The following is an 11,610-nucleotide window of genomic DNA, read 5'->3' as shown; positions in this document are numbered from 1 at the left end:
TTTGACCGTTTTTATGGCTACGTGGCTCGCTGAAAACGTCATTTGACGTTAAATCTGTTCAGAGATTGGCTTACGACATCAACGGAGCTTTGAAGTTTGGTCTCGTCTCGCTTCCAGGTTTGGCAAGAACGCTGCACACTGTCTGAAGAGAAACGACCCTTTTCAACCGGCATTCGAAGTCGACTTGATCAAACTGGAGGAGTCGATAAGCCGATGCGAACCAGTACTGGTGAGCGGTTCATGTCCCATTCGCATCACATCCACAAACACCATCAGCATTCGGTCACAAAGTCCTCTCTTGGGAAATAGCACTAGTACGGAGTTTTTCGGCGTGGTATAAACGAGACGTTCACAGACGTGACATTTGCCAGGTGTCATCATGTGGATAATGCACAAAACTGAGCTAGTGCGGCCATACACCTTTGGTAGAGGACATCAATGGGTTTCCATCAGTGTGTTATTTTTCAGGAGTAGATCAATCGACTCACGCAGCATTCGCGCATCCATTCACAACTAACGTTGCTTCAAAATTTACAAGATATGGGACCAGTCAACCTTGACAATTTCCTGAACACCAATCGGTGGCGAGACGATTCATAGCTTGTCAATGTAATCCAAATCATCGTAAAAAACGCAAATATTTGGGGTGGACGCTGGTCACGGCACAACCATTCCCAGTTTAGGATATAGTGTCTTGTATTCGAGATGGGTTTCAAGGAGGGTAAAACCAGCCGCTCTCCGGTCCAATGTTGCCACACCTAAAAGCCGCGCCGTTTTGAGTTACGACGGGTCGCGCAGCCGAGTTACCGGTCGTCGAGAATCGGACCCAACTTCGGTCGGTGGTCCTCAGCTTTTCTGCAATTTGAAAATGTTTTCTGTTCCGTGTGTTTCGTGTATGTGTTTCCAGGCGTATTTGGATGCTAGTTGAGTGGGAAATGCTTAATTGTGGTGGCATTAAAGTTTTGCAGGAAACGCCGCTCTTGTCAACAAGTGCGCACGCAGAGAAGCAGGGCAAAATGTTGCGCCTGCAGAACGTGACATGCAGCGTATGCGCGCTTAAAATTCTCGCCAAATGAAGAGTTACACAGATCTGATATGGTGCGAAAAGATTAAACACGCCCGAACCTAATCCCGAAAAAAGACTTAAAGGAGGGTGACGGACAGAGTCAGACAGATACCGTGCTGTGTTTGGAAAATGAAAAGGACGTCGCTCCATCCTTCTGCAAAGGGCACACGATACATTCGATTCCCTTCACGTACAATTTTGGGTGACATACAGATAAGTTATGATTGCAAGGGCTGCAAGTTTCCTTAACTAGCTGTGTTCAAAATTTGCGAGTTGTAATAGCTACTTAAATAGGTATGTCTAGTATTACGGCCTGCCGGTTTTATTTCCAAGAGCGGAGTTGATAAGCTGTGTACGGAGACCGGTTTTAAATGCGTAAGTTCTGGTCTCGTGGGGTGATCTCGATGTCATTAATGACATCAGTAGTGAAGGAGAAGTTTCTAAAGTCTCACAGCATCGACGCCACCATTTCATATGTCGTAAGCAAACATGGTCATACATTGTAAGAGACATGTCCCCCTGCAGCCGTTCCTGTCAGTGATTTGCCAGCGGCAGCACCGCGCGCTATCAGATCAGCGCCGACGTTAGTGTGATCAGCGCCGACGTTAGTGTGATCAGCGCCGACGTTAGTGTGATCAGCGCAGAACTTTCACGGAGAGTCCATCGGCAGGGACTCGCTTGGGCAGTTCAGCTTTTCTAGTACATCCGCAGAGCCTCTTCTGGCTGCGTCGTTCAGGCGCGCCGCGCTTTCAGTCCCAACTGACGGAGGAAAACTTCGATCGTCTCCGACCGACGCAGTGGACATTCGTTCTGTTCTGTACGCCCCCGGCCTGTCCGCGACCGGACGTCACGGAAGCGCTGGTGCAAGCGGCCGGGCACGTGGCGCTCTCAGAAACCGACTTCTACTGGATGAACAGGTGGGAGGATGAACAGGTGCTCATGACTCAAGTCACGAGCTGCGCATCTCTGGCGGGCTGGTTTGGTGGGCATTTCCAGCTGTCCGTGCGTTGTGTAATGTGTTCCACGCCCTGTTGTATGGCGCCATCAATGTGATGTATATGTTCTACACGTCTGAGTCGCCGCATCTGTCAAAGTGCCCATGCTGGTGAAATGCCTTCGCTTTTCCCGCCCAATATTGGATGAATCACAATGACCTTAAGGTGGTGCTATCGGGTACTGCTTCGAATCTAACAGCCTTTTTCACGTCCCGCTGCGCTCTGCATAGGTCGCGGTGACGTCTTGTCAGATGGCTCGCTCTGTGCTCGGCTGCGCAGCATCATCAACGTAGCGCGAACAGGCGTACTTAATACCTTCTTCTGGAAACGATTTGAAGAAGTCAGTGATGACCAGGGAAGACCATACAAACGGAAAAGCACACCTCCGAAGCTGCACGCGAGCCATTTCGCCTGCTGCATCCTTCATCCTATCCCACACGGCGACAAGTCTCTACAATCAGTTTAGCGGCTGTCTTTTTGGCTGCAGCTCCGACCCGGTGGCCCGGCTGGCGCGGCAGCAGTACGAGGTCACCGCCGCGGTCGCCCTGGTGGCCGTCAACATGACCTCGGGTGAGGTGGTGCAGTTTTCGGGGCGGCCACAGCTGGACGAGCTGCAGCAGTGGGTGCCGCCGTCCGCGCCGGCCTCATCACCGGGAAAGGTCAGGACTGAGCCTCGCTCGGGTCAGCGAGAGCGCTGCACCGGGAGAGGAGAGGGCGTAACTTTGCGGTACGAAACGGCCGCTGGTGGTGAGTAGTTTCAGACATCAATTTACGGCAAGAACTCCCCTTCACGTCACAGGCTACCACGACAAATGTCCTCCTGCACAGATGTTGCAAGAGCCCACGCAAAAGCCATACGCATGAAAGGTCAACTCTGATATTAAAAATGACTTAATCATGCTCTTTTGTTTCCTTGGTTTTGACACTTCTATGAATCCGCGAGCTCATCAGGTGTTGGTGGGTACCACTTAAACGTCAATCACCCTGTCAGAAAACAGTGACGTCCAAGTAGACATCGGAGCTGATGGCACATTGTCATGTGATGTCCTGTGTTTCAAGTCCCGTCTGTTCTCCGGCTTTCAGTGCTTCTGAAGCCAGAGCAGTGGCATCCGGTGCTGCCACCTATCGACTTTGGTTCTCCGGCAGCGACTCTGGCTCCAGGGGGCGACGCTGCCGAGACGCTCGCTGGCTTTCAGGGTGCTTCCGATGGTGAGTGCTGCAGAACCTCCCGGCCGCGGAAGTCATGGCAGGCGTTGGTGTCGGTGGTGAGTGCTGCAGAGCCTGGCAGGCGTTGGTGTTGTGGTGAGTGCTGCAGAACCTGGTAGGCGTTGGTGTTGGTGGTGAGTGCTGCAGAACCTCCCGGCCGCGGAAGTCATGGCAGGCGTTGGTGTCGGTGGTGAGTGCTGCAGAACCTGGCAGGCGTTGGTGTTGGTGGTGAGTGCTGCAGAACCTGGCAGGCGTTGGTGTTGGTGATGAGTGGTGCAGAACCTGGCAGGCGTTGGTGTCGGTGGTGAGTGCTGCAGAGCCTGGCAGGCGTTGGTGTCGGTGGTGAGTGCTGCAGAGCCTGGCAGGAGTTGGTGTTGGTGATGAGTGGTGCAGAACCTGGCAGGCGTTGGTGTTGGTGGTGAGTGTTGCAGAACCTGGCGGGCGTTGGTGTTGGTGGTGAGTGTTGCAGAACCTGGCAGGCGTTGGTGTCGGTGGTGAGTGCTGCAGAGCCTGGCAGGCGTTGGTGTCGGTGGTGAGTGCTGCAGAGCCTGGCAGGAGTTGGTGTTGGTGGTGAGTGCTGCGGAGCCTGACAGACGTTGGTGTCGGTGGTGAGTGCTGCAGAGCCTGGCAGGCGTTGGTGTCGGTGGTGAATGCTTCAGAACCTGCCGGTCGCTGCAGTCATGGCAGGTGCCAGTGTCGACAGTGATGCGAAAATATGATTGAGCAATCTTTGCGGTACAATAGTCAGACATGACAACCCAAACCACCTATGCATGCACATGCTGGGTGCAAGGAAGGAACAGCAAATGTAGGATGACGCGCATGAAGAACGTGAAGTACACCACCATACGAGAATGACAATATGACTGAGGCACAGGCCAGCCAACTGATGTGTATAGTTCTGCGTTTGCTTTGTTTCATTAGCTCTTTAGAACAGCCTGCGGTTGAGATCACATGTTCTAAACGCATGCCATCTTCCTCAGGCTCTCACGGCCGCCGGGGGGAGCTGTAACGACGGCACATGTCCTCCGCGGCGTCGTGGTGCAGCAGCCTGCTGCTCCGGTCGGAGATCAGAACAGAACAGAGATCCGTGTACAGAGGTCTCCAGCATCCGAGTATGGCTTTCATGTGGCCGACAGTTTCCTCGGCAATGTGGATCTCCTCGGATTCTAATTAGACAGACAAGTATGTGTATTGCAATGTGCTCATGTGAAGATGTTTTCTTCGCAGGTTTGCGTCAATACATGAACGCACATACGTCTGCTAAATACTTATGTCCAATATATGCAGTCTGCCGGCTTTAGCTTGTCATTTCCACGGAAGAACCAAGTCTAACTCCGAATCCACCCGTCGACTGACTTCTATTCTAAACGTGTTCGTGCAACTCTTGATCAGTGTATTTTTAAGCATCTGGAAAAGACTCCGCTCGTACCTCTGGAATACTCGCCAGTTGGGGTTGCTTACCACGTTTGTCACGCTGGGGAATGTGGTAAATGTAGGTTTGCGTGTGGCTTAGTGTCGAATCGAATTCACATAACCATTGCAAATATCGTACACACTTACGTGACCCTCAGAACTAGAGGACTTCACGGGATGGGCAAAGCCATGGTACCCATGTGGGCGGTAGCGGGTACATCGGTAGATCGCTATACGACACATGGATAGATTTTGGGTACATTGCGGGCACGGGTATGGTACTGGTAAAACGTTTACAAAATATCAGATAGATACTTCAGGAAATACTGCACAATATTACTGGTTACGCTTCTTTTAGTTACGATTAGAGCAGACTCTCAGGGGCGAGGCAAGAATTTTTATTGTGGGGAGGCGGAACTGGATGAGAACGCATCACGCTGATTTTGAACTGTTATTTTCGGCTAGCTGCTATTTAACCGCTATTTTGTGATTATTTAACTCCTATTTTCCCACTGGGGCTATTTATGGCGAAAAAAGACAAATGCAGGCCTAGGGGCGACGCCTCCCGCGCCTTCCACCTGCCCACCTCCGCCTTTGACTGTGGCCTGTGTGTCACACCATGTTTGCAATCATTAGTGCGAGAGGATGGGTTTGGATGTAACAATTTCTGACAGCATTTTTTAATTCAGAGCTTAAGACCTCGGAAAATGTAAATGGGTGGGTCATGGGCAAATTTCACTGAATTGGAATGATCACGGGTGGATATGGGAACCGCGTCATGGCCGGTGGATCGACTGGGTAAAGGAAATAGAAGAAAGCAAAGGAAGTCGAAGGAAGCGTAGAAAGTGGAAGGAAGCAACGGAAGACCTCTAAGGCCTCAAATCCAAGCCATCATAAGTTGAGAGTTCTCACACTGACGGTGAGCAAACAAAGCTACGGCTTGGTGAAATGGCCTGAAAGCTAGTTGAAAATAGCATGCCCAGCGAATAAACTTTGCCAAGTGAGATATCTAAAATGGGTTGCAATCTAAAAATGCATATTAAGTCCAAAAGTCCAAATTTAGTTATCATTCCGAAAAGTCCAGCAATCGCCCTCAAACCATTATCTTAGGCCAAAAACACAAATATAATGTATCATGACGAGCACAACTGTAGTTTCCGAAGACGCACATTGAAAAACATAGCGTACGTTGCTGCATCCTTTGCATCCATGAGCACTTCAATGAGATTTATCTGCTGCTACATTAATAACGCCGTCTTGCTTCTGTTTGGCATGACATACAAGCATATAAATTCACTTTATGTGTTGGCGTCGAAAGAGACATCTATGACAGAGAGAGGCATTAATGCTGGTATCTATGGCAGCGTTAATTTTGTTCTCATTCCGCACATCGATGATCATAGCAAAGGTTTTTGGACATTTCTGGTTTCGAATTGCTGAAAGTTAGTGAAAGGAACCGATCCTACGGTACGGTCCTATCCTACTATCCTACTACTATCCTACGACAAAATTGTATGCATTGAATCGAGGATCCCACTCTTCAGTACCTCCTCCGAAATCTGAAATCAAGCGCGGGCTGGTTGTCCTAGCGTTGCGTTTGCTGCACATATCGCTCACGTTCTTCAAACACGCATCACAGATTATTACGTGCAGGGGTACAACGCGAACGAACCTGGTCCTTCCAAACTGTGACGTAAGCGGCTCACGCCATCCCGATTGGTTGAAGTCCAAGTTCATTGCCCTGAAGGCAGTATTTGTTTGAAGTGTTTAAGCCGTGCAGATTGACGCCGAAAGTGCAAAGTGGTTGTAGAACAGTCCATGGGTTTATTTCCCAGCCTGGCACTGAGCTGCATCTTTCCCGCGCTGCAACATGTAGTGTAACATTGCGTTCACCCTTGGTTCGCATGCGACCTTGCCGTTGATGCCCTACTTAATCTGCAGTCATTAATCTGTGTTAGGTACCAGCCGTGCAAGCAAATGCAGCGCACATAGTCTTGATTCTAATGACACCTGTCTTTTGTTTTTCGCGTCGTTAATATCAGCAGCCATAACTAAAAAATATTGATCACGCTGGCTAATGGCGAGCAAATCACCTTCTGAACGTCGTGACCAAGATTGTGCTGCTTGAACGGCCCGGCCAGACCAGTAGCCCCTTTTTCAGGCCAGCAGCGTGCTGTATTGTGTTTGTTACTCGCATCACTCGTCCCACCCCGCATCGCTGTCATTAACCCAGCCGTTCAGCCGCGCTTGATGCCCTGTGCCCTGTGGCTGCCGGCTCCTCAACCAGCAGCCTCTCACTACCCGCGAGCCCAGTCCTGCCTTCTTTGCCTGCGTTTCTTCCGCATGCTTATCCTAAATAATCCGCCTCCATGCCATGCATTGAATTATTACGACGGGCCGGTCGTCGCCTTGCGTGCTGGCTTGAACGCATGAATTGTAAACGTAAGGTTAGTATCTCCATCCAAATGATCAGATATTGGCGGAGAGAGCTTTATGTCTCCTTGATACACTTTGATCGTGATATGAATAAATTTTCCAAGGTATGGCTGTACCTAGATAGTTTGCATGCTCTGGATCCGGTCTTATGGATCCAACCGCGAGAAAGCCTCCAACTTGATCATCCCGGTTGAGCCGTCACCTGTTTCAAGAGTTCGCCTGTTGCAGCCACATAATCATAACTTTCTATAACAAGCCACTCAATGCTTAAAGGGAATGTGTCACAGTTGCATATATTGAGGCAAGCATCAGATATGATGAAACAAGGTCACTTATAACTATTGGTATACTTTGCAAGTAGAAAAGACTGCTCTAGGCAGCACAATTATTTGTTTTCATCGTACCTTGCGCAACATTGATTGAGAGCCATTTGACGGCCGTTATGACCAGAAATCGTGCTCACAAACGTCAGATATGAACGCCTCGGCAATTTATTTTTCTTGGCCTTGATCGCCACATGCCTTATGGAACGGCAGGATTTGAATGACGCAATTATGATGTCATGAATGCCAAGTTGACTTGAAATGCTCCTTCCGGAATACACTTCTCATTTTCTTGGGCGTGTAGCTCAGAAACTAGAGGGCTTAGGTCTTAAGAAAGGCTGGGTTGTGGATGGTTTTCAAGATGGTTTTCAAGATGGCCATTTTATCTCAAAATCCCAATAACGTGATACGCTCCTTTTGAACATTAGACTGCAATGCGTTTGCATACGGGCTTTTCAAAGCGTGACTTTTCTGGAGTATTGCAATGTTAACCAAATCCACCTTGAGAACATCTTAAGTAAAATCGCTTTATAGCCAAATAACGAAATTATCAGCACGATACACGGGAACCTGTTCGCTACTAACAAGTCGTATAACACGGATCTAAACCTGTGCCTGATCTCGAAAGCCCTGCATCGCAGCGACCTGAAAGCAGCACGGCTCGAAGAGAAGACAGCGGCCAATGATGCCGGCTAGGTGCGGGATGGTGTGTCCAGCCAGCCAGGCGCACTCGACATCACGCCATTGATGGGGCTTTTAACGTATTTAAATGAATGCCAGATTTTGACAACTGGAGCAAACATGTGAACCCAACTGAGCAGTGTAGGCAACTGTGCTGCATAGGGCTGTTGGACTCATGAACCCTCCATTGATCATGCTGGGAGCGGCCACCATCACGCTTTCGAAACCTCCAGCGTGTCTGGAAGCTTTTTACTCACCCGGCGCTGACCGGTTGGTGACCACCGGAGGCATATTTCGAGATTTTGGAGAAGGTTGGCTGAATCACCCACCCAAGAATTCATGAGACGATAGAATATAAACCTTTCTACTGGGTCATTTCGCAACAACACAACAACACACCGGCGCTGAGGCACCCCCCAGATCGACATCGTTTGTTGGAAGGTCAGCGTCATGATCCGAGGTCACCAGAAAACTTGGGCTCATCCGTCCGTCCGAGGGGGGCATGAAGCTGACCACGACATGCCGAGGGTCGGACCGGACGTCACGGACGAGGTTTTGGTCCGTTGCAACATGCTCATCAGCCACGAATGTTGAAATCCTTCGTCTTCGCCTTCAGATGGGAGAGTTTAACAAAGAAAGGAAGCAAAGGACAACCAGCCATGAATGGTTGGAGGGAAAGCCACAATCAATGCAAGCACATCTAAGTAGCACCTCAACTCGTCCAATGATATATACAGTATGCCTCCCCTCAGCCTCCTCTAAGAGGCATACTTTGGTGACAGGGCGCAGGGAAGTGCCTCCTCCCGCAGACCTCAACTCCACAGAACGAGCGACGCCGTCCGTACCCGGAAAAACTCTCACGACTCGAGCCAATGGCCAAAATCCTCGCGGGCATCTGATTCATCATCAGTACAACGTCCCCCACTCGAAGGTGTCTGATGTCATGGAGCGACTTCTGACGATGCATCAATGTAGGCACATATTCTCGTCTCCACCTCTTCCAAAAGTGGTTTGCCAGGACTTGGGCTTGACGCCAGCGGCGTCTGCTGTTGATCTCCTTGGGCTGGAAAACTCCTGGAGACTTGTTGACGCCGGCACATCCGAGCAGGAGGTGACCCAGCGTCAGCGACTCAGTATCAGTGGCGTCAGAGCTGACGCATGTGAGGGGTCGTCCGTTCGCCACGGACTGCACTTTTCTGTATGCTGTTGCTTTCTGTGGTTGGCGCAGCAGGCTCTTTTCCAGGGATCGAAGTCGGCTGATTGCCACTGAATTGTTGTTCGACAAGGTGACGCCGTCACTCTTTGATGAAAGTCTCGTCTCGTGTCTATTGTCCAGCCTTCACGAGGTGCTTTCTATGATTTGTACTGCTCTGATGTCGTCTTGTGATCTGAAGTCTTCATCATCGAACTCACTCCCAAATGCTTCAATGCTCCACCATTCTTGGAGCATTGCTGACATCTCATTATCAGCTGCCATCTTGTTGGAGAACATCATTTGGTGCGTTCTCTCTGGTACGAAGTCCTTTACAAAACCAATTATGGTCCATCCAAAAGCGGTTCTGAAGCCCACTGGTTGACCGGCTTTGCCCTTTCTTACCTCAAACTGAAGAACAGCTTCAATCACGTTGGCACCGAGCAGAAGCTGCACTTTCTTCCCTGCACAGTCTAGGAGATCAAGCTTCTGAAGGTGCTTCCATTCGGGTTTCTTTTTCTGGAGTCGGGGGACTGTGACATTAATATCGTTCACCGAGAAGACCTCGGGAACATCATTTAACATCACACTATCACAATGGAACATCACACTATGGTCAAACAAATCCTGGTACCATCGTCTCCTGATGAAATCCTGGCACCATCGTCTCCTGATGTCGCAATCTCCAGCTTCAGTTTCGTCGAGCTCTGTCCAAAACCATGTCCTTCAACAGTTTGCAGACGCAGTGTTTGCCGTTCTCCACGAAGATCAAGTTGTGTCATCACATCCTCTGACATCAGGGATGTTTGAGAACCAGGGTCACGTAAAGCACAGACTTTCATGGACTTGCCGTGACTGCCGATGATGGTGACCTGTACAACCTGCAGAAGAGTTGTTACAGCATCGCTTTTCAGTGAGGCTGCAGCCACCACGCGACTGTCTTCAGGTTTTGGACACAAAACCTTACGGTGGGTCCGAATGGTCACCCTTGTGTTTCAATGCAGCACATGGTGGTGCCTCATCTTGCAGTCATCGATACTACATAGCTTTTTGAAGTGGCAATTTCGAACACCATGTCCATTTTTCAGGCAAAAAAAGCAGCAGCCAGAGCTGGCAATGAATCATCATCCACCGTCATCTGCACGACGGCAGGACACACGCTTACTCCATGCTACCCGTTGCAGCTTGCACAGATCCTGCCAGCGGCCATGGCCTCCGTGACCAGAGCAGTTCGCTCGACTGCCTTCTTCCCACTCTGGCACCGCCGCATGTGTCTCATTGGCTTCCTCTCAGCTCAGCATTAAGCTCTTCCAACTTTTCTAAAGCGTGATCAAGTTCAGAACTGATGGAAATTACCTGCGGTCTACTACCTCTACTGTCGATCAGCACGGAAGCTCTTCTACGAGCTCTTGTCAGGACACTGAGCAGCCTACCACGTTTCTGTTTCAGCTCCGTAACCGACATTGTGGCCAGAAGACAAACAATAAGTAGAGTGCAGAAACAATGGAAGTAACGTAACAGTAATTCACTTCACCATCAAACTTCAACGTCCGAATTGCGTGCTTCAGGAACGTTTTGTTCAACACGGAAGCATGGAGACTAACTGAACCGCACTGCTGCACTGTGAACCCCTACCAAGGTCCTGTGACGGACTGTTGCTAGCAGGCTTACAAAACTGAAACAATCCAGCGAATCGAAAACCCTGAGAAACCGATTTGCACGACAGCATTGGCGGAAGCGACAATATCATGCGACCTGTGCCACAGAAACATAGAAAGCAGTGAAACAGCAGACTATGATCAAAAACCCTCACACTCGAGTCTTACACTCTCTCACATGCGGGTCTTAACCGTTTCGTTAATTTTGAACATGCATGTTTGCACTTTATGAGCTTTCATCATACCTTGGGTACATGTGTTGCATTGAATGTGAAAGGAAATGGCAAATTAACATGGTCCATGGGAGATAGTTATTGAGGGCAGAAATACAGGTGGACACAGGTAGCAAGTTTGAAACTGTCATCGACGGCGGAAAAAAAGACATAAAGACATTTGTCTTTTCTCTTAAATACTTCTTTTTCTTTTTGTTTCTGAAACAAACACAACATTGTCATCCAATGAAGTAAGCACGCTGGCATACGGAGCCAGAACACAGTAGATCTAGAAGTGACAGCAAAGTTATCGTTCCATATCACTTGTAAACACATCGAATACTAAATTATGACAATGTATCTTGACCTAAGTAAATGCACACATAAGATGATACATTAACTAAATACAGCTCTCTTACCAAAGC

General features: G+C 49.4%; 1 long non-coding RNA gene across 1 annotated transcript; it reads left to right on the top strand.

Moving 5' to 3' along the window:
* Positions 1-2,687: 2,687 nt before the first annotated feature.
* Positions 2,688-4,444, top strand: LOC119110424 (uncharacterized). Its single transcript, XR_005095486.1, has 3 exons — positions 2,688-2,720; positions 3,145-3,270; positions 4,251-4,444. It is a non-coding gene; the product is annotated as an uncharacterized LOC119110424 (long non-coding RNA).
* Positions 4,445-11,610: the final 7,166 nt, after the last annotated feature.

The sequence above is a fragment of the Pollicipes pollicipes genome, unplaced genomic scaffold, assembly GCF_011947565.3.
Source record: "Pollicipes pollicipes isolate AB1234 unplaced genomic scaffold, Ppol_2.1 Scaffold_2555;HRSCAF=2994_pilon_pilon_pilon, whole genome shotgun sequence".
Lineage (NCBI taxonomy): Eukaryota > Metazoa > Arthropoda > Thecostraca > Pollicipedomorpha > Pollicipedidae > Pollicipes > Pollicipes pollicipes.
This window is presented reverse-complemented; position numbering and strand designations above follow the sequence as displayed.